General features: G+C 45.4%; 1 long non-coding RNA gene across 2 annotated transcripts in view; it reads right to left on the reverse strand.

The window, feature by feature from the left end:
- Positions 1–24422, reverse strand: part of LOC123521367 — a 177255-nt gene that overhangs the window by 150191 nt on the left and 2642 nt on the right. The gene's annotated exons all lie outside the window — the stretch shown is intronic.

The following is a 24422-nucleotide window of genomic DNA, read 5'->3' on the forward strand; positions in this document are numbered from 1 at the left end:
GAGACACCTCAGGAAACAGACCCAAGGATCTGGTTCTGAAAGATCACAGCCTTGAAAGGCCTGTGGAGCAGTCTGCTCTGCTCAACACACACACACACACACACACACACACACACACACACACACACACACACACACACACGAGCATGTGTGTGCCAGGGTTGGAATCAACTTGATGGCAACTAACAATACTTATCAGCATTTTTCTTTTTAAAGCAATACAAGCTGTGGGGAAGTTCGTTCGACTCCACGTTGTAATCTGGATGCTTTAATGGGATTCTGTTGCACAAAACCGTCTGCTCCATAGTTGTCCAAAGAGTCCAGGCTGAGACATGAACTATGGGGCTTGGCTAGAGCGTACAATTTCGACACGCATCAAACACTGGACGACTACTGTGATGTATTGGCACTCTACTTCTTCTGCTAAGATATGCTTCCTAGGAGAGCGCGGGTGTCCCCACACTAATGAGAAAAGTGCAAAACAAAAGAGGCGTGTGCTTTCGGGTGTTGATTTATGCTTTTATAATCTTCAGGAGACCAGTGACCATGTGGTAAGTTCTCTAAAATGGACAGGCCATCGCAGAGCACGTAAGGCATCTTCTTCCTTGAACAGGCTGTTGACAGGATTTGCCAATCTCTTCAAATGGGAGCAAGAGACTTATCAATCATGTGGCATCGAGTGCCAAGAGTGTAGTCATCTCCAAGTCCTCGTACTGACGACGTAGGACACACCCTGACCAGGTGTCAACCAAGCTCTAGATCCAGAGTGTATGGGGACGGACTTTCTGCTCATCTCCAGGGAAACATCGTTATGGCTGCAATTACAAGGGAAGCACATTTCCTTTGGTGAAAACAGACGCCAGTGGAAAATTTGCCACAGTGCTTAAAAGGAGGGGTGGGGAGCAAGCGAATCGCTCTAAACCCGAACCCAAAGTCACTGCCATGGAATCCATTCTCACTCCTTGGGACCCAATCGGGCAGACCAGAACCACCCCCTCTGGGTTTCTGAGACTCTTTCCAGGACTAGAAAGCCTCATCTTTCTCCTTCAGTACCCCTGGTTGTTTTGAACTGCTGACCTTAGGGTGAGTGGCCCAACGTATAACCACTATGCCACCAGGGTTCATAGTGAATCACTAGATTAACTACAGTCTCTCAGTAGAATGCTTATTAGGCTTCATGATGAAGGTCTAATGATCAGGCGTAATAATGATGATAAGCATTTAGCATAATGACTCTGTATGAAATGCTTCTAAATTTAATCTAATTAATGTTTTTATAGCTCGGTGTGGGCTGAACTATAAAATCACACCCATTTTACAGATGAAAAAGGGCAAGCTGAGGCACTGTTTTTCCATTTGTTTTGACAGAGCCCATGTCCATGGACCGCTTAGCCACTCTGTACCATCACCTAGCAGCAGAAGCCAAGTTGTTAAATTAACATCTAGAACATTCCCTTTGGAAACCTAATTAGATAAAATTTTGTTTTGTAATAAAATGTAGGCTAGCCTGGTGAGCATGCCTTCTTGTTCTTACACATGAAGGGAAACTGCAAAGCAGCTTTCTTTTGAAATGAAAAAACTCAGTTTACTTTGGGCTTCATACTACTTTTAATTGTTCTAAGATCTGGGGGTGCTTTGGTGCCTCAATATCCTAAGACGTGGATGTGGTTTCAGAGCACATTCAACCCTACTAGGTGAATGGATCCCAACCGTGTGACTCATAACTAGAGCCATAAAAAGGCTCACCTCAACCACGTCTCACCAATTACAACCACAAACATTTTCTACAAGTGTTTAAGTAACTTCCCCCACTCACTTTAAACCTGTTTTTATCAAGATATGATTTATATTACATTTAATACATATAATTTGATGGTTTTTAGTGTAGTCTTAGATATGTGTAACCATTACAACAGTCAGTGTGAGAACATTTAATCATCTCAATAAAAGAACTCTTAGCCTTCGGCTATCAGTCCCCTACTCCTGCACTGGATAAGCATTGGATCGCCAACTCCAGCTCGGCAGCCAACCTTTCCAGCCACCCCAGGAGAGGAAGATGAGGCTGTCTGCTCTCACCCTGCCTGAGGTGGCAATGAGTCAGAATCAACTTGATGGCAATGAGTTTGGTTTGGGGAACCAACCGTTAATCTACTTGCTATGTCTATGCATTTGCCTATTCTGGACATTGCAGATAAGTGAAATAATTTAGTAGATGGTCTTTTGCAATTGGTTTCTTTTATTTAGCATATGTTCAAAAGCAAGGTTCTATTTGCATTTATAGTTGACACAGTCCAGGTTGTCAAAGTTTCAATATTTTAAGTAAACGATTCATTAGCATTTAGAGTGGCAAAAATTTTGGTTAAAATGATTTAAGTGTCTATTAAAATAATTTATTGTAACAGTAATGAACGGTTATAAAGTTTATTGTTATCTATTCTGCTTAGGAGAAAATTTTTATCACCAAAACCATTATTTTGTTATCTGCTTATGAGTTCTGAATATCAAAGTCTTAAAAGAAAATATGGTTATATACTTTTATAACTGGGAAGAGAAAATATAGCTATTATCTAGGCCTAAATAGCTACGCTTTGCAACTCCCACTAAAGTGTGTGCAAACATGCAGATAGGGTATAATTTCCTATCTTCCTTATGGGTCTAGGTAAGAGAGCGTGGGGGATGATGCTAAATAAGATTATGCTTCAATTGTGAGTGATAGTTAACAGAATTTATTGTGACTGTAAAGGCTTGGACGTCTAACATGGGATTGGTCAATTTTATCATCCTCATGGGTATAAAATTAACCACCTCAGAAGCAGAAATGGAGGCAACTGTCTTGTCAAGAAAGAGGAGTCAGGATCAGAGTACATTCTTTGGATTCTGAGACCCTTCCACGGTGAACCCCCTCAACCCAGAAGACAGCACTGTGACTCCAGGGGCGTGGCAGAGGAGCAGCAGCAGCAGAATCAAGAGCTAGCGGGAGAGGCAGAATGCCTTCCAGCAGGAGTCTCCCTTGAGGAGTGGGGCATCTCCAGCCCTTCACTGGGGGGAGTTAGAGTCGCAGGCTCTCCCAGAATGCTGAGAGAACAGGAGACTTAGGAGTTGGAAGGAAAGAAAGACCTGCAGGAAAAGAAAAAAAGAAAAACTGTTGTTTTTTTGGTTCTATTTTTTATTAATTTTAAGCAAGTGGGTTGACATTGGACACATCAAGGCAGGAGAGTTTGTGCCCATAAGTGAAGCTCTTTCTAGAGATGGAGGTGAAAGGGAGCCAGGGAGCAGCCTGGATTCTCCCTGAGGTGACCGCCTAGGTCCACATGGATGGAACTAGAGATGCGCAGCACAGGAGAGATTGGCTGAGTCTGGGTCTGTTCCATTAGTATTCATTGACCAGGTTCACAGAGGCTCGAGGGGAGAGAGCAGAGGAAAAGTTGGCTGGTCTGAAGTTTAAGGAGTTATGAGTAGACTCTCAAGCTTGCAGCTGGTACTCATTTGACCTAGCTTGGATAACTTGGGTTGAGTTGACCAGAACTTGACCGAAGGAAGGGAAAAAGATCCTTGACATTTGATAGTATAAATTGCTGCAGTTTAATGGCTTTCTCTGGACTGGACTACTTACAGCTGCAGCTGCTCAGAGTTTCAACAAGAATATAAGATCCTTCAGTTCAAGAAAAATGCTTGTATCCTCAAAGTACTGGTTGACACAAAACCCCACTGTCATTGAGTCAATGCCAACTCGTAGTGACCCTCTAAAGAGCCAGGTGGCCTGTGGTGTAGCAATTTACTTGATATGGATCCTCTAGCCATAGTCTTGGTAACGCCTGCCAAATAACTGGGTGGGATCATGCAGATTGAGTGTATTTCCTCGTTTCCTGATGGCTCTGGCTAAGAGAGTGGGAGACAGCACTGATAGGATTCAGTTATGAGTGATGGTTGAACCAATCCTACCTCACCGCCATCTACTCAATGCCAAATCATAGAGACCCTACAGGGCAGGGCAGAACTCACGACTATAACTCTTTACAGGAGTAGAAAGCCCCAACTTTCTTCTGAGTTTGTGATTACAAAAACTTAGAACTCGAAGATAAAAATTAGTCAATTTTGCCATGCTGCTGAGTATGAAATGAATCAATCCAGAAGCCGGAATGGGGAGGGTGTCTCCCTATCACTGTGAAAGAAAAGCCAGCGGTGGAACATGCTATTTGGACCCAGAGGTCCCTGGGTGATGCGCATCCTCAAGCCAGAAGATAACCGTGGCCTGAGAGGAGTGGCTGCAGCCAGGACATGAGATAGAGCAATGAAGCTGAATGTCTTTGGGCGGGGGCTCACTTGTGGAGTGGGCTGCCTCCAAGCACTTAATTCGGAGAACTAGTGTTTTCTAACCCATGGTGATCGAGCTTAAAGCCTTCAGAGTGAAGCTTGTAGTGGAATGATATGCCCTTTGGGCATTTATTATTGGCAGCATGAAAAGAGCTTTATGACACCGTAACAATCAATAATGTAGAGGCCAAGGGCCCATGTGGCTGAGAGGTCTGTTAGCCTGGTGGAACGAGGCTGGCTTGACCAAAGAACTGTGCCTTGAACATTTCTAATCCCGAATTGTCATTGGTTAATTTCCCCAATAATATCCCCCAATGTGAGTGTTGTCTGTGAGTTGTGTGTGGCCATTGCAATGAATTCTAAACCCCACAGAGAAGCAGTGAACAGTATAGGAGGGAGGGTGATTGCCACAATTCGTAGAGAAGGTGGAGGCATGTGTGACCTCTACCTCTCAGGACTCGGCCTTGGGCTGATGAGCTTCCCCCTTGTGAAGTTGGGGGAGGTCAGTTGTTGTCCCCACTCTTTTTTTCTTTTATACATCAGCCTCCTAATTTTTCTTTACAGATTAAAAAACAGACCTTCACTCTTTTCATAATAAAGATGACAGCTCTCCACAAACTGTGACCTAAAAGCCATTTTTTCCATTAAATGTATTTGCAGGCTAGAAATAATTCAACTGTTTTGACAGCTTGTATACCTCTCTGAAAGGAACAAACATTTATTGGTGTGGACAGAAATGACCAATCCTCTTCCGTAGTCAAGTCTTATCTCACTGAGGGTGTGTCTGCAAAAATTTATATGGCTGCATTATTTAATTTTTCTTCTCGATAGTTGGCACCATGTAGGTCCAGGACAAAATGTTATTAGTAAAGGTCATTTAAAAATATAAACATATCACATATAATCTCCTCCTTGGGGGATGGACAATAGAAAGTGGATAAAAGGAGACATCAGACAGTGTAAGATAGGACAAAATAATAACAATTTATAAATTATCAAAGGTTCATGAGGGAGGGGGGAGAGGGAAGGAGGGGAAAAAATGAACTGATACCAAGGGCTCAAGCAGAAAGCAAATGTTTTGAGGATGATGATGGCAGCAAATGTACAAATGGGCTTGACACAATGGATTGTCAAGAGTTGTATAAACCCCCAATGAAATGATAAAAAATATATATATAAACATATTGAGGAAATAATTGTTACATTGTGAAATGAAACAAGAAACAAAATGAATACGCTAACAGTGAAATAATTGCTTCATGAATATTTTTCTAGTTCTGTATCTTTCATTTAAAAAATGTAAATCATTCTTATTAATGAAACTTCTAGTACATTAATTTAAAGAACATATCTCAATAATGTTACCTAAAAGCTCAAGTGCTTCTATGCCCAAAATAATTTACTTCATTTCTTAGAATCAAGACCTAGCTTAGCAGTTCACAGTGCTGCATTTAATAAATGAATATTGCAGTTACCAAAAAAAGGATTAGGTGAAGATGTAACTCTGAAAAGTTGCCTCCAGCATCACCAGCTCAATGGCGAACGAGGCCCTCAGAGTGCCAAAGAGAGGGTTAAGGCGTGGACACCCTATGGGCCCCACCAGGGCCAAGATGAAGGGGGGGGGGTTGCCTCCAAAATCCTGCAGATAATCATCACATCACTTACAGAACAAACAGCTCTGTATATTAAATATACACAGCACTTGATCTGGAAGATGCACAAGGAGATTCACTCCAGAACGCATTTTTGAGAGGGTGCAGTTAGGCTGCTTTCTGATTTAAAATATTTATAACCAAGAAGCAGCAGCAAGATGATGATCAAGAGGGATGGAGAAAACAAGTTCATCTTCTTGCTTACAGAAGTTGGATGGCTGTCTTTGAAAAAGTGAGAGGAAAATCCAGTACGTAAATATGAACGTCGGAAAGCCGACTCAAGAGGATGAACACGGCATAGGGTTAGGCTGAGGGCTTCCATGTTTCACACGAGCCTTTGCATGGTTAAGTCCAAAGAGTCTCAAAACTGAATATTTTAAAAGAAATTTAATCAAGATGAAGAAAAATCATTTTAATTTTAAAAAGGAAGCTATTTTCTGGGGCTGCAATAATATATCTGGACGCTGGAAAACCAAAGAAACAGTTTAACAATTGAAACTGCAAAGGAAAGTTCTGCCAAACGTTGAAGATTTCAGATGCCACGCAAGACCTGTCCAAGGAGGGCCAGGACTCTGTAGGTTGGATGGATGAAGAGCCGTTTTGGAGTCCCAGGTGGTGCAAACAGATCAAGTGTTCAGTTGCTAAACAAAGGGCTGGAGTTTCAGGAGGACTCAGAAGCATGGCCTTAAGACCTCCTTCTTGAGAAACCCGCCCCTGCAAACCCCACGGAGCGCAGTTCCACTCTGCCGCACAGGACGCACCCGGAGCCAGAGCCAACCTGATGGCAACTGGAGTTTGGGGATACACTTAACACGAGTGAGGCAGCACTACATGTCACTCACTTGTTCATATCCATTTGCTTATCGATTGTTCTGGGAGGCCTGTCGTTAAGTTCCTCTTTAGAGGCCCGAAGCCCCTAACACACAAGATCTACGGCAGGATCGCCTTTTGGTCTTATGAGAAACAAGTGGGGTTTACAAATCAGAACCACTGTCATTGCCTTGAGGTTTCACTTACACGTTTCCCAAGGACAGCAACACTTCCTGGAACAGGCAGGACTTGTGGCAAGTTCAAGTTCCTGCACCAAGTCCTCGCAGCACCCAGTGAGAGATAGCTGCTCCCTGAGCTCATCTCAAACTCACTGCCACTAGCCATGCCGACTCACAGCGACCCGCTAGCACAGGAGGACCCGCCCTGTGACTTTCTGAGACTGTCGCTCTGCCAGCGTCGGAAAGCTTGTCTTTCTCCCGCAACGTGGCTGCTGGTTTCGAACCACTACACCGCAGGGCATAACACACTCAAGTGAAGTGAAAGGAAGGGAGGCTGGTGTGAAGCCCGTCATTCTGCTCAAAAGGGAGTGGGACAGAAGGGTTCTCCACCTTTTGTGAAGCAATCCAGCAGGACCTCATAACCCACTGTGTTCACACCCTGAGACGTGTGGAGTGAGGGCCCAAATTAGAGCAAACCTGAGAGGAGGAGGATAAGGTAGCGAAGGGGAAGAAACCACTTCACTGGAACTCATAGTTGAGTGCAGACACGACAGGCCCCTGGCTGGGGCACTTACAGCAGACAATCTTGCTAACATATGGAAGGCTGGAGTCTACCCAGAGGTACTTCAGAAGAAAGACCTACTGATTGACATCTGAAAAATAGTCACAAATGTGGGCCTCGTTTCTAAATGGGGGTGGGGTGACGGGGTCAATGATACCTAGTCATATTATCTTTGTGAGTAGTCATATTATCTTTGTGAGGACGGAATGAGGTAATAGCTGTCAGCTGCCCAGCAGTGCCTGCTCCATAGGCGTGTTCAATGAGGGTTGGTTATTTTCTATGATCTGTGATCCCTCAAGTCAGAGATGTCCCCGGCTTCAGAATTCCCGCTTATACTGACAGTCCTTGAATGGCGGAAAGGCGTAAATGCTTAACCGCTATTCAAAAGGCAAGCAATCCAAATCCACCCAGAAATGCCTTGGAAGGAAGGCCTACTTCCCAAAGATCCCAGCCTTCGGAAGCTGGGGGGCGCAGTTCGACTGGGCTACACATGGAGTCAGGTGGTGTCACGCGGAATCGCGCTAAGTCAGGGCTGCCTTGGTGGCATCCCTTATACCATGTGTCATACCTGATTGGTGTGCCAGTAATTAATTGAGCATTATCTTCTCCTCTACTTCTTTAGAATAATGCCTGCCTTATTTAAGTTCATCCCAGAAATCTAACCTACTGCCCCATTTACCTGTGGAACACAGAAAGACATTGCCTATAAATCTGTGTGTGTGTGTGTGTGTGTGTGTGTGAAGGCAAACTCACAAGAGTGGAGGAACACTAGTAAGAAGGAAAACAAAGATGACTCCACTCCCTCTCGCACCCAGCACGGCAGCAGCATGCGCAAGGCAAACATCTCTCCCCTGGGTAGACCAGTGATTGCCTTCGGCACATCCAAGAAGCAGTGACTGCAAACTGCTTCAGGTTGAGACTGTTCAGACTTGAAACGTCGGTCTACTCGCAGAGAGGAAGCACTTGAGACATTCAAATACTCCATGGGGGCCAGGGGAGAATTGGAGGAAGTGTTTTAAAGGGCTTAAGAGAAAGGAAGGCATTCTGCCTATTACGAACATTTGAAAATAATATGACTTTGCCAAGTTTTTGTTAAATAATTATCATGTGGGAAGGCATTGTGGCAGAATCAAGTAGCTTGGATATGACTTTCCTGTGATGGAAATTCCCATTGCTATTCACTATGGTCTGACACACACACACATTTAGTGTGATTAAAATCTCAAATCAATCGCCACCAACAATTACCTTTCTTAAAAAAAATACCACGAACCCTCCTTCGCAGTACCACTGTGGCTGGTGTGCGCCAATGAGTCCTTTCCACCTCGCGCCATGCGTACAACAGAACGGACCACGCCCTGTCCCCGCCATTTTCACCTTGGTATTGAACCCACTGCTGGAGCCACAGTGTCGATCCAGCTCCGTGAGGGCCCATCTCTTTCTTGCTGACCTTCTGTGTTGCTCTGTGTGATGTGCTTCTCCAGGGACGGGTCTCTCCACGAGAACGTGTCCAAAGTACACGAGACGACGCTTCACTGTCCTTGCTTCTGAAGGACCGAGCTCCGGCTGTGCTTCTTGTAACACAGATTTGTCGATTCTTCGGAGGGTCTGTGGAATGGCCAATATGCTTCGGTAACACCGTGATTTAAAAGCATAAAGACATTATTTGGGTCTGGTCTCCCTTACTTTCCATGTAAAGGCTTCCAACTTTCACATGTCAATGAGATCCTTGAAAACACCGGGGCTTGGGGCAGGCACACCTTAGTTCCCAAAAGGAACTCGACTTATCAGGATGCTGCACATTGATCCAGTGGTGAGGGTGTTCATGGTCGGGTGTAATTCCTATGGAAGATCGTGGCTCTTCATCAGTCAATGCGTTGCTATTTCACCTTCAGCGAGCAAGGTGCTGCTTCATGGCATCGATGTAACAGCCACAAGTTGGGGACAGTCTTCCTCCAATCGCATTCCTCTTCATATAGGCCAGTTTCCCTGGACGGGCAGAGGGTATAGCCATGCACGCCCACAGCATGCCCTTGTTCTGCTCAAATGCTTGCTCTTGATTGAAGCACAAGTTCCACATGAGCACAATCATATGTTCTGGGGTCCCCACTCTTTGCCATGCTATCCGTCATCTGTTACCATTCACACCATTGAATGCCTTTGTATAGTCAATGAAACACAAGCAAACATCTTTGTGGTTTTCTCTGCTTTTAGCCAACATCTATCTGACATCAGCATTGATGTTCCTTGTTCCATGTCCTTTTATGAATCCAGCAGTCCCCTGTTCATATACTACGGGAGCCATTTAAAAACTATCTTCCACATAATTTCACTTGCATGGGATATTAATAACACTTGTTTGTGATGTGGAAGAGACGTGGACTGGATCTAATCACTTCAGCATTTATGCTGTGCTTGGTACAGTGTTAGCCATATAACACGTGCTGAATGACATACTGGCAGCACGTGACCTGGAGAGGCTGCTAAGCCCACATACCAGATGGCAATACACACCCATCATCAAGTGCAGAGCCAGTGTGGGCCAGGGAGGGCGCAGCAAGCTCTGAGTCAGGCTCTCTGCCTTCCCTCCCCACCCTCAGATGGAGGAGCTGTACAAACAGTGATTGGGGGTGGGTGCTGGGGCTTTTGAAAGTACACGGAGCTACTTGGCAGTGAGACGCAGGTCCAGATAACCCGAGAATGATGCTGATCTCCCACAATCATGCACAGAATGACACCGAATCAATGCTCTTCACCACAGGAGAAGAAACTTTAAAAAAATATGTGTGTATAAGCTGGAGGCACTTCAGGTAGAAGAAGTAAAGGGGTTCTTTATGAGATGCGTGAGTGGATTAGCTAAGTAAAAATAGCTCATTCGCACTAATTTCTTGTGAGGGTCCGTGGAAACCCTGGGATGCTCCTCTGAGCATCACCCCATGCTGAGAGCAGATGCATCTGACAAGGCGGTCTCCCACAACGCTCTTGCCCCTAAGCTGGTCTCCTCGACAGGCCACTGGGTGGTGCACACCTTTAGTGCCTGACTGCGAACCAAGAGGTCTGGTGGTTTGAATCCACCCAGGTGTCTATGGGAGAACGGCGTGGAGATCTGGTTTCCATGGCCATTTCGGCGAGGAGAGTCCTGTGGGCCGGTCCTACACAGTAACACACGAGCTGCCGGGAGTTGGAACAGATTTCCCAACAACAGGGTAGTCGTTTTGTTTTTCCTTCGAGCCTGGGCCGGTCACTGCGGCTCTCGAGCCCTGTGCAAGGCTCCCACTGTACACGTGTGGTTGGGAGATAAAACTGAAAATGAAAACAACCCCATCGTTTACTTTTCAGATCCTGGTGCTTCCATTCATCTGTCAAAAGATATTTCGGGCTCTCAGAATCATTTTTAAATTGTTGTGAGAGACAAGTTTGACCTTCCATCTCAAGCGTTTGCAGACGTCTGCTCTCCAGCATGCCTTCCTCTGGGGCAGGGGGCAGCCTGCTGAGTGTCCTTGTGGCCACGTCAAACCCCGAATCCAAACTCGCTGCCCTCGGCTCAGTGCTCGCTCACAGTGAGCCCCCTATGGGTGTCCGAGGCTGTAACTGTTGGCAGGAGTAGAAAGCCCTACCTCTCTCCCACGGAGCTGCTGCTGGTTTTGAACCGCAGACCATGTGGATCGCAACTCAAATCATAACCACTACACCTTGCACAGGTCCTCAAAACGGGAGCCTCAGGCACAAAAGCCCTAGGTTTTACTAAGCTAGCTCTAATGTGACTGATTCTTCAGCTCTATCACAACTTAATCTTGATAAAATCAGATCTCTCCCCAAGCAAATGAATTCAGTGGGAGGAGAAATGTGTGTTTCTCCTTGAAATGTGAAGCTATATAAATCAAATTTCAAAAGAACACAGCACTTCCTTTAGAAGCCGCACACTAATCAGCTCCAACCTGCGTGGCCCCATGTTGCCCTGTACCCGAGGCCTTGGAGTCCACTTCCCGAGGGACAAGCTTCTGCTGTGTGTCAGCGATTTTCCCAGCAGAGCAGGGTCGGCCAATCATCGTGGAAAAGAAAACGCTAGTTTGACCTAAAAGGAAGCTCCGGGTTTCATGATCAGAGCCGCTTCCCAGGGAGCTTCCCGCCAGTCAGCTGCTGCTGTTCCCCAATGGTGGGATGGAAAAAAACACCTGGTGGACGGAAAACACCGGCAGTGCTGTGGCCTTGAAATTCAGTGAGTCTGCTTTGCTTGCACGGTGGTCTTCTCTGCTCTAACAGAAAGCCAAGCAGGTGGCTTTAAGACATGCAACTTTATTCTGTCCCAGTTCTGGAGACTGAAAGTCCAAATCAGGGTTTCGGTCATGCCCTTGTATTCTCTCGATAGACACCTGGGCATTCCTTTGTTCTTGGGCTTATCGCTCATTCTCCAATGTTTCTCCCGGTGCACAGGTTTCTTCTGTGGGTCCCAGTTAACGTGCTTGGCAGCCTGCTCCCAGGAAGGCTGGAGCCTTGGGAATCTTGTAGAGCAGTTGTATGTTGTCCCTTGGCTTGCTGTGAGTCAGGTGGACTTGACCCCAACAGGTCTGGGCTTGGGGTCTCTAATTCGATCTTTTCATTATTCAGTAGTGATCAGATCTCGACTCTGCCCTACTTGGGCCTGATCTAATGACCAGAAAAGAATCCTATTACCCAGGATTCCACTTGCCTGTGAGCGCACACACTCTGTGAAAGTAAAAGGAAGGGATATAGTCAGAGTCCAGGGGAATGTCGAAATGCACACACGGAAGACAGTCACAGTGCTGGGCAACAGAGCAGCAAGCATTCTGGCACAGCTGAAGCAGGGACAGAGGCCACAACATCGTGACTGGCTGACAGACAGCCATGGGAGCGGAAGGCAGGCTCTCTCGGGCAGGGAATTAATGGGCTCCGAAGTGGCTATGGAGCCCTGGTGGCGCAGTGATTAAGTGTTGGGCTGCTAGCAGTAAGGTCAGTCTTTGGGAACCATCGGCTGCTCCTCAGGGGGAAATGGGGCTGTAAAGGGCTCCTGTAAAGAGTGACAGTCTCTGTGACTCAAGAAGCAGTCCTACCCTGTCCTACAGGGTCACTAGGAGTCAGCATGGACTTGATGGCAGTTACTTGTTATTATTTTTTTTTTTTGGTGGTGGTGGTGGTTGGAGTCATTACAGTCACTGGCCCTGGAGGTATAGTAAGCTATGCGGTGGGCTACTAACCACTAGATTAGCAGTTTGGAACCCCCGGCTGTTCCCAGGGGGAACGATGAAGCTTTCTAATTCTGTAAAGAGTTACAGTTTTGGAAAGCCCCAGGGACAGTTCTACCTTGTCGCACAGGGTCGCTAGGAGCCAGAACTGACTGGACGGCAGTTAGCTTGGTTTTGGTGTGGTGGAGAATGCATTTATGGGATTACAATATGACTGGTTAAAAGGACATAAAGGTAAATGAAGGTACTGTTCAGTTAATCTCAAGAGAGTCACAGGGCAATGGCAGGGGATGTTTTTCCGCTTTCTCGGGACTCCATTGTAAAGAGATTTATCAATTAAGCTCTGTGTCCAGACCTCTTGTGCATAGGCTATCAAACGCTGCATCTGCTTGGCCACAGAGAAAAGGCTCCCTGGGGACATGCTGTGGCATCCTGCATCGGCCTGACCACAGAAGAAAAAAAACAAGTACCCTTTATGGTCTGTGGTTAGGGCACCACACAGATTAAAGACCCTTATCTGAAGTTAGAAAAGGCAACTCTAAACTTCAACATGCTGTGGCAGGTGGTGGACTAGGCACGGTGGTGGACTAGGCAGAGAGGCCACCGGACTCCCTACAGCAGACTGCAAAGACCAATGAAGTGACTACAGATGATCATCCTAGAGCCCTGAGCCTCAGAGGAAAGGACAGAGAAAACGGAATCAAAGCTGGGCTATGAGAAGAAGTGAATCAAATGATGATCAAGGAGGCGAATGGAATGGCGAATGATCAGCTGGCCCGGCCCAGCATGGCCATTTTGAACTTTTCAAAGCAACATTCCTATCTGGACAATGACTGATAATCTGCTCGGGTGACCCAAGACCAAACTTGCACCTGCGTTGGTGGCTGGTGACCAGAAAGGTGTGACCTCCCACGTCATCACTGTGCGATGCAGTGAATGATTTAATAAGGCTCTTTTGGCCATTGCCTTTGTTGATCCCACCAAAGCCTCAACCAAACTCACCGCCCCCAAGTTAATTCTGGCTCATAGCGACTCTAGGGGATGGGGCAAAACTGCCCCTGTGAGTTTCCAAGGCTTACTCTCTGAGTGCTGGCTGCTTCTGACCTGCTGACATGGCAGTTAGCAGCCTACTGTGCTACCAGGGCACCTCCATCACTCCCACCAAATGGCCTTTATTTTCCTGATGGTCTAAGTAAAAAAGTGGTAAAAGATACTGATTGGATCGTATGATTCCACTGAGAGTGACTCTTAGCAGGGTTCACTGTGATTGCCATCCTTACTGGGTATGAAAAGAGCCATGTCAGAAGCGAGCAAGGGGGATTTTACTACCAGCAAGAAAGGAAGAGCTAGGAACGGAGAATGTCCTTTGGACGCTGAGATTCCTGCACATTGAACTTCCTGGGTCCAGGCGATCGTTTGGACAGCAGAGGAGCAGCAACGGCAGAACCAGGAGCCGAAGCATGAGACAGAATGGCCAACTCCCCAGCCCACACAGCAGTAACGCTGAGCGCTTTGGGCAAGAGGCTGGTTTGTGATTTATCTACCCAGCAGAACTGTCCCTCAACTATCATGGTATAGTCTAGGACAATTTCAGATAAGCAGAAATTAAGGGAATTTGAAAAAAGCTGATCAACTTTGCAAGAAATACTAAAGGGAATTTTTTGGATAGAAAACAACAGCAGTTAACAGCATGAGATTAACACACCACCTCGAAGCCATCCCATTTATAGAAATTTCCAATGTAAAATAAACCTCCTACTGAAAAACCAAGCTCATTGTCATCATCTTGAGTCTGACTTTATAGGACAAAACAGAGCTGCCCCTTCAGGTTTCTGAGACTTTAAATCGTTATGGGAACAGACAACTCCATATTTCCCTTAGGGGGACTGGTGGGTTTGAACCCCTGACCTTTTGTTTGGCAGCTCAATGCATAACTCACTATGCCCACCAGGGCTCCAACAATAAACTTACAAAGACAAAAATAGACTAAAAATCAAAGGATAAAAAAAATCAAGCCAATGACAATAAACACACAGAGCAGTAGTGGCAATATTAACAAGGGAAAGCCAGCATAAGAGAGCGACAAGAAAACATCACAATATAAAGAACTGGTCAGTTCAACCAGAGAACAAGGCCACAGTACATTTACATATGCCCAAGGAAAGAACCTGAACACACACCCAGCAAACCCTAACGGAACTGGAGGGGGAAAGACAGCACCACAGTAACAGGAGGAGACTTTGATACATCATTTTTGATGAGGAACAGGACTAGAAATTCCACACAGACCCAGAAGAACTAAACAAAGTTAACCAACTCGATCTCATGACACATCAGAACACGCCGCCAACAACAGCACAGCATACTTGTTTGGTTGTTAGTGAGCATGAAACGTTCTCCAAAATAAGACTATATGAAACCAGAAAGCCAACATCAACACATTGTAAACACCCAACCACCATAAAGCATCTTTGCATGCAAATACTATAAAACACAATATTACAAAGCTTACCTGTCATCAAGTTCATTCCAACTGATAGCAACCCGGTAGAACAGTGTAGAACTGACCCTTTGGGTTTCTGAGACTTGGAACCTGTATTGTAGGAGTAGACAGCCTTATTGTCCTCCTGTTACATGACTGGTCGGTTTGAATCGCTGACGTCATGGTTAGCAGCTCAGTTCACAACACACTATGCCACCAGGGCTCTTTCTCAGCTCACCATTCTATCGGAAAATCAAGTAATACGGTGCTTAGATACTCCGGGGTAATGGATGAAATAAAAAAGAGAAATAAAAATTCACTGAGCCAAATGAGAATGAAAACAACATCCCCAAACCTTTTGGACATGGCAAAGGTAGTGCTCAGAAAGCAATGCATAGCTATAAATGCAACATCAAAAAGAAGAGTCAGAATTAACAGCTTCACCCAACACCGCCAGTAATTAGGAGACAAGCAGCAAAAACGAGCTTACAATCACCAGAGGAAACGAAACTACAAACATTGGAGCAGAAACAAATAGATAAACAAACAATACCAAGAATCAGCATGCAAGAAGGTGGTTCTTTGAAAGGATTAATAAACCAGCAGCTCACAAAACAATACCAAGAATCAGCATGCAAGAAGGTGGTTCTTTGAAAGGATTAATAAACCAGCAGCTCACTCGCAAATCTAACATGGAAAAGGAGGAGACTATGCAAATAGCATGAATAAGAAATGAAATGGGTAATGTCACAATAGAGCCCATGGAAATGGGAAAAAAAAATAGCAGAAACCTATGAAGAACTGTTCTCCAACAAACTTAAAAACCAATACGAGATGGACCAATTTCTAGAAACAAACTACCTACGTAAACTTACAGAGTCTAAGATAGGAAATGTCAATAGATCCGTAAGAAAAGAAATTCAAGAAGTCATTAAAAACTCCAAACAAAAAAAGTCCTGGCCTGACAGTGTCACTGGCAAAGTCTAACAAATAGTCATAGAAGAGTTAAAACCAAGTCTACTCAAACCATTTCACCACATAGAAAATGATGGCACGCTCCCAAATGCATTTTTGTGAAGCAAGTATACTCCTGATACCCAAACCAGGCGAAGACATCATTTAAAACGTTGCAACAAGCTGATGAAGGACTAAAAGCACTCACTTGTCTATGTCAAAACAGCTGGAAATCACCTATCCAGCCAACTGACCCAAAGAGATCCATATCGATGCCCATTTCAAAGAAAGGTGACCCCAAAGAATATAGAATTTATTGAACAAATTCATGAATAGCATGAATTTCACATGAAAGTGAAATTTTGCTGAAGATAATAACTGTTCAGCAGTACACTGACAAAGAGATTTTAGAGATTCAAGCTGGACTCAGAAGAGAAAGATGGGAAGTGGCATAAGAGAGATCGCTGCTGATGTCAGATGGATCTTAGTTGAAATCAGAGGATACCAGAAAGATGTTGACTTGTGTTTTATGGACTACACAAAGGCACTTGACTGTATGGATCATAACAAAGTATGGGTAACATTGGGAAAACACACTGCTAACCAGCTGATTCTGACTCATCGTGACCCTATAGGACAGACTAGAACTGTCCCTGTGGGTTTCTCGCGGCAAATCTACGGGAGCACAAAGCCTCTTCTTTCTCCTACAGGGTAGCTGATGGCTTTGAACTACTTATGGGTAGCAGTTTAACACACAACATCGCCACGCCACTAAGGCTCCTTTTGCTAATGTTGAGAAGAATGGGAATTTCATAAAATTAATTGTGCTCAGGTAGAACCTGTCCATAGACCAAAAGGCAGTTGTTTGAATAGAACACTGGGAATACTGGATTGTTTGAAATCAGGAAAGATGTGCATCAAGTTTGTAATCTTTCATTTATTTTTCCCATCTGTATGCTGAGCAAATAATTTGAGAAGCTGGATGATATGAAGAAGCATGCAGTATCAGGACTGAAGGAAGACTTGTTAACAACCTGTGATATGCATATAACAAAACCGTTCTCACTGAAAGGGCGGAGGACTTGAAGCACGTGTGGTGAACATCAAGGCTGCGGCCTTCAGTATAGATTACAAGGCAATGTTGAAAAAACAAACAAACAAACCCCAAACCAGAAAACAAAACAAATTCTTACAACGGGGCCAATAGAAAACATCATGATATATGAAGAAAAGATCAACGTTAAGGATTTCATTTTGCTTGGATTCATAGTAAGTGCTTATGCAAGAAGTAGTCAGGAAATCAAAAGACAGTGCATGGGACCAACCTGCTGTACAAGACCTCTTTACAGAGCTGAAGACTGAGGTGTGCCTTACCCAACCCATGGTATTTGCAATCACCTCCTAAGTGTGTGAAAGCTGGACAGTGAGTAAGAAAACTAAGGAAGAATGGATGTATTTCCATTACGGTGTTGGTGAAGAAATACTGAAAACACGGAGAAATGTCAGAAGAAGCAACAAAGCTGTATTGAAAGAAGTAGAGCCAGACTGCTCCTTCGAAGCAAGGATAGCAAGACTCGGTCTCACGCAAATTGGACATGTTATCAGGAGAGACCAGTCTCTGGAAAAGGACATCATCCCTGGTAAGGTAGAAGGTGAGTGAAAAAGGAGAAGCGCATCAAAGAGATGGATTGATGCAGTGGCTACAACCAGGGGCTCAACTGTAACAATGATAGCAAGGCTGGTACGGGATCAAGCCATAGTTCGGTCTGTTGTGCATTGGGTTATTATGAGTCCGAACTGACTGGACTGCACCTAACATAGCCAATAGCATCCCTCATGAACACAGACACAAAAATTCTCCACACAATCCTACGCTATGGAACCTAACAGTATAGCAAAAATAATCTATAGTGAGCAAGTGGGATCCATACCAAATGGAAAGATGGTTCAACATTAGGAACACCATTAACATATTCCACCACACGAATAAAACAAGAGAGCCACAGGATCCCATCACAGCCCACATGCATGCATTCTTCTTCTGTCTTCACTGTTCATTGTGCAACGTTCATGCGCAGACAAGGTGACTGAAAGACCGTGGCTTGGGTCAGGTGCACCTTAGTCCGCAAAGTAACATCCTTGCTTTTCAACATTAAAGAGGTCTTGTCCGGCAGATCTGCCCAGTGCTTTACATTGTTTGATCAGCTTGTAGATTCAAGTAAGACGAAGTCTCTGACAACTACAATCGTAAGAAGGGAGCACAGAGATCATCACACGTAACAATCCCCATCCTGTTTCAGAACCTCCAGGGGCACTTAAAACATGAATGATGCATGGTTCCACCCTTAAAAATTCTGACTGAGCCTGCATTCTGATCATCACCATTTAGTAAGAGTTTTCCAGGTGACTCTGAAATGTAGCCAGGGTTGAGCATCCCTGAGGTTGGTCAGCTGCACCACTCCCCACTGCCACCCTTAATGACAATGAGAACAAAGGGACAAGCATCCCGGACATTGTTCTCTGAACACCTACATTTCCAACTCTTCCCAACGCTTAACATTTCTTTTTATAACAAATATCCGACTCTGTCCTTTAGAAAGGTGCCAGCATATAAGTCCATGAAATGTCATCAAACCGGTGCTTTTTGGAAAACCTGAAATGATTTCAAATGGAGATGAAAAGCAAGCCCGAAGGGGAAAAAAAATAGAAAGAAAGAAAAGCAAGCCGGGACATATATTTTCATTTCCATCTCAATAGCTACATCATGATTAATTCTAAGGAATCTGCCAGAGGAAGACAAATAACGCCTGTGTGCTCGCAGGACCAGTATAAACTTCCAACAGGAAGCAGGGAAGCAGAGACCTGCTGTTTAAAGCAGAGAAGGTAGGAGAGGTGAAATGACTGGAGGGGTCCTTAATGAAACGGGTATCAGATTGATTCTAAAGACGATCCTGTTCCGTAACCGATGCCCAAAGCTAAGGGGTCATGCCCTCGACCAATCCAAATGTGAAAAGATACCCCATCTTATCAGTGGTCAGGGAAATGGAAGAAACCAGAAGTATAAGTAAACCCAAACCTACTGCCATGGGGTTGATTCTGACTCATCGTGACGCGACTGAGGGCTTCTGAGACTATCCGTTTTCACAGGAGAAGTCAGCAGGTAGGTTTGAACTGCTGACTTAAGTTAGGAGCCTCATGATTAAGTCCCAATGGCATTAGAGATCCTTAAATCAGTCTAATGATTAACCCATCAGGCCACGTGTTGTTGTTGCTGTTAGGTGCCATCGAGCTGGTTCCAGCCCACAGTGGCCCAACAGAATGAACCACAGCCCATCCTGCACCACCCTCACAATTGTTCCTATGCCTCAGCCCACTGTTGTAGCCACCACGGCGTCCATCCTTCTCCTTCCTCTTTCTCAAACAGGATGTCCCTCTCCAGGGACTGGTCTCTCCTGACAACCTGTCCAAAGCTCGTGAGACTTCGTCTCACCATCCTTGCCTCTCAGGAGCACTCTGCCTGTACTTCTTCCAAGACAGATCCGTTTGTCCTTTTAGCAGTCCACGGTGATTTCCAGGACCATTATCCCACTAGAGATCCTTAAAACTACGATTAGATTACCAAATAAGGAAAAAGGAAAACGATAACACGCATGTCTGGCAACGATAGGGAGAAAAGGGCAAGCTGATGCACATTTGGGACATGTGAGGTCTCCCCACGGCACCTGGACAGTAGGATTTGGGAGGTATAAAAGACTCTGTGGGAGGAAGTCAGAGAGACCCTACTGTTCCTCAACCCCCTTAACTTTTCTTCCATTGGGATTATTGAGCTAGGCTAATCAGGTTCTTATTTAGTGGATGAGCAAGCCCTAAATCGCACCCTAGAGGCTCAGCAGCATTAGATCTACGTTTCTACTACTTGCCCCTTGCCCCTGTGCAGGGTCCTCACCAGCAGATCTCGGTGCTCACGGACCCCTACCGTCAACTTAGGTTCATCACTGTGCCAGTCAGCTGGTGGCCAGTCAATAGGTCTTCTAGTGCCAGCTCAGCTGCTGGATGATGTTCCTGTATCATATACGAAGTACTCAATATGCCAAGTATCAAGCATAACGTTCCATCTAGTCATTTTGTCCTATGAAGTAGTTACAATTTTACATACCAAAAATTGAGAAGACCTAAATGCATTCGCTAGGGACACCAAGCATATACTTGGCAGCTAATTTTGCTGGGAGGACTCAGGAGTCTTGCTTGGATGTAAAAGGGAAGTTTAGGGGAATGAACACATTCTTTGGTTCACTTTCCTCTTCTGAGGGACATCCTATCTGAACAAATGCCCAGGGTGAGACGCTAAACCACGTCTCGGTGGCTCCGGTGCCTGAGCTGTATTCCCTAAGCTCTGCTTCCTTCCAACCCTGGGTGCTGCATCCATTTAAAGAACTGGTTCCCTCTGTGTCAGGGCTGCCTTCAGTCTTGTTGGCGTGTTGGTCGCTGTGCCCCCTCCTCGACATGGTCATTGAAGGGAGAGGGTCTGCTGCCATTGCTGCTACCTGATGGAACTGGGTCTCTTGAATCCAACTGATGTCAAGGGTCAATGTCATGACCCTAGTTAGTGTTCTAACTCCGATCCATTTGCCTTTTGCCTTTTCTTGGAAAATGGTAAGAACCTCAACAAGGTTGCCCTAATTTTCCCTCTCATATGGAGACTCTGAGGGCTATTGTCTATCAATTCCATCCATGTGTCCCATGGGGAGAGGGACGGCAGAACCTCAGCATCACTGCCTCTTCTTCGATGGCAGATATACCAGAAACTCACAACAAACTCACTGCCATCGAGTCGATGATGAATTAGAGCAATCCTACTACAGGTCTGCAAGAACTGGCCCCGTGAGTTTCTGATAACCTGCTTTTTTCCACAGGGGTGACCTAGAAAAGCACTGTAATGGTTTGTGGAGACGGACTGAAAAATAAACCAAACTGTGGGAGTAGAAAGCCAAATCTTTCTCCCAAGGAGTTGGTTTCGAACTGCCAACCATGTGGATGGCAGCCTAACATGAAACCACTACACCACCAGGGAGGGAACTCTAATCCAAGATTACCAGCCTTTTGATGGGGCCGTAGCATGCTGACTCCTTCAATGGCACTTGGCTTTGCCCATGCTTCCTTTCAGAACTTTTTTGGAATTTTTAGTACACATGAATCAACAATGATGAATACCTCACACTTCCCCTTCAACTTGAACAAAGAACCAGAGAACTTGGTGCCATGCAGGGCTGCTCCGAGGAGATTGAGCAAGAAAGCTAGACGTAATCTTTTGTTCAAACTTCATTGGATTCATTTTAAGATATCGCCAGGCAATTCAGCTACATGCGAATAGTCCACTATCAGAAATACTGACAAAATCAAGTGCTTCGTTTCTATGTTAAGACACATTCATTGTCAGCAAAGACAGACACTTGCCTCAACCTCACTGACTCTGGGAGTAGACGTTTCAAGGCTCCCCTATCCACACTTGGTGGGTGCAGATGGTCAATAGAGCATGTCTTCTGCTGGAAACGCTGGAGGTCCCAGTCTCCAGAGGCCCTTCAGGAAGAAGTGGAGACCAACGCCGGAAACATTAGCCACTGAGCACAGCCGCACTGACACAGGAGTCACCATGAGCCCCGTGATCTGAAGGCAGCTGGCGGTGATGTGTTCCCAAGGCATGCTAACACTGCAGAGAACTGGTTTCAGGGATGGCTAAAGCCCTTTTGGAGTTCTCTTCCTGTTTCTCCTCTGCCTCTCTCTGCAATGCTAGCTCCATTCTGTCTGATCACAGATGAACAAACAGGGGGGCCTGAGAGGAAAAGATGATGGGCATGGGCCGGAGAAGCCCAGACTCACATCCTCACCTCTTCATGACAAACGGGGACAACTTGCCCAGCATCTCCCCCTTGGCAACATACTGGTGAACGATTCTGCTTTTGACTCTGTGACTATCCCTCTCACTGGAGATGGGTTTTGATACAACAGGAAGGTGGATAGAATAGCAAACACAGCCATTACAATTTTACATAATTGATAGGTATCTTGTAAAATATATATTTATTGTATTTAATTCTCATGATCAGTCCAGATACTTCTATGTTATGAAAGGCGATTCCACAAATAGAATTCCCAGTTCATAAAACTGTGACTATGGGAAGTGAGATTTTCATTTATTACTCATCTTTTTCCCTTCATCCTACTGATCAACACGATAATTTCCTATTTGTTGGATGACAGTTTGATTCTTATCTGCTTGCCCAGTCAGGTTGCAAACTCCATGAAGGCAGGGCCCAAGGGCATTTTTACTTCCCAGGGTACTGTGAGCCCCTGGAACATGCAGGGCACAGAGCTGGCATCCAACATGACCTATAAATAATTGAGGGAGGGCTCAACTGAACCTTGAGGCAAGATTCAGTTTAAGTCAAAACTAGACAATGCTGGTGAAGCTGGTTAAGGATTGTACCTCAAGAAGCACACATTTTTCTTTTTAAAGAAAACGAGATGAATCCTTAGAAGAAAATAGCTGTACTAGCCTCACTGTTCACAGCCTTACACAGGGAAATACACAAAGCGCAGACAGGATGAGCATGGATGAGCGAAACGGCACATTCTTAGGAGGGTCACACAAATATAAGGTTCAGCCAGGAGAGACTTGAGGATCCCCGAGGATGGTCACCCTGATCCTTCTCAGGGGTCATCTTTCAGCTCAACAACCGATTGGTGCATAAAGTAAACAAGACCACCCATTAGTACTGTCCTCCTTTCAGGGGCCACCTGTCTGGTAGCTTTGAGAAGCTTCTAGAATAATGAAGTGTGGGATCATGGAAAAAGTTCTCCATGAACTTTTTGAAATCTCCTGTCAGTGTTTACCTTAAAACAAAGATTAAGAAGGTAAGGAGTGGGGACAGGGAAGCGAGATTCATGGAAACAAAACAGCCGGAATATAAATGAGAACAATGATCCAGTGTGAAAATGTAGCTAATGTCACTGAACAATGTGGATAGAACTAGGGAAATGGGAATCAAATTTGCTGTGAAGCCTTTTACCAAAGTATCAGTATCTATCTCTCTCTCTCTCTCTCTCTCACACACACACACACACACACTTCAAAGTTCCAGCAAATTCTAAACATTTAAAAGTGTACAGGAAAGTAAAATGGCATTGCTTTTATTTGGAGACTAAAGTCAAGCTTAAGAAATTTACCATCTATCGCTATATTTCCATGGAGTTGATCTTTAAAATGGAAAGATGCTCCAACCGGACATCCAGGTGGTCTCTGATTTGACCTGCCTTCAAAGGAACACCGCGAGAGAAACCACACAATTAAAGGGCTGTGCTAAACATCACAGCCTTTCAGAGGCTCCCAACTGCACATGTTCTTGTCCTATGCATACTTTAATAACACACAGCTGTTTGAGTTTAGTTTCTGGTAATTAAACCTGGCTACCACCCGTGACCAGGACTTCCTGTGCCGGAAACCTGAGCCAGGTAACTGAGGAGAGCAACCAGCAGATTCGTAACCTATAGAGAGCCCCAGGTCTGGGCAGAAGGTGCCCAGAGGGATGAGTGGGGGCGGTGAGAGTAGAGGAAACAGGACCCGGAAGGGAGTTTGCCCAAGGTGAAGAAGAGCATTTCACCTGCGGAGAGACCGGCTGAGGAACACAGAGCATGCTCTGATGGAAACGTTTTATTTTCTTTGAAAATCTTTCAAGGCATGGAGGGGAACTCTGCGGAAGGCAGGACAGGGGATTAAAGCTGATGAGTACCCGCTAAGAATCAGTAACCTTCAGCAAGGTCAGAGAGGGGGCCTCCTTCAAAAATGGGGAGATGGCTCTTAAAGAGTCCCTCTGGTGACTCCTGGGCAAGGGACTCCACACCCCTCTTCTGGGACTTGGAGTGGCAGTGTGGACACTGTCCACACTGTAGCATCAGAGACAAGGTTGGGGATGCTTCCCCCGAATTTCCCTTGCCCGAACATCAATTAAGTAAGCTGGCCAGAGGGGAGCTGGGAGGACTTGGAACCAGTGTTTACTGGTGTAGCCACTGTGGACACAGAAATCAGAGCAGCCCTAAAGGTGCTTGGTGTGGAGGTTTCACAGCAGGACTTAAGCCAGGGAACATGATGAGTCAAAGCTCTGGAATGAGGGACTTAGCCTGCGAGCTCTTCCCGGGCCAGGTGTGCGAGACTGGATTACTGCCAGGACTGTGGAGAACAGCCCATGAGGAACATGCGTTCCAGGGCAA

Source organism: Echinops telfairi, unplaced genomic scaffold (genome assembly GCF_000313985.2).
Source record: "Echinops telfairi isolate 266 unplaced genomic scaffold, ASM31398v2 ScPeMD7_12;HRSCAF=54, whole genome shotgun sequence".
NCBI lineage: Eukaryota > Metazoa > Chordata > Mammalia > Afrosoricida > Tenrecidae > Echinops > Echinops telfairi.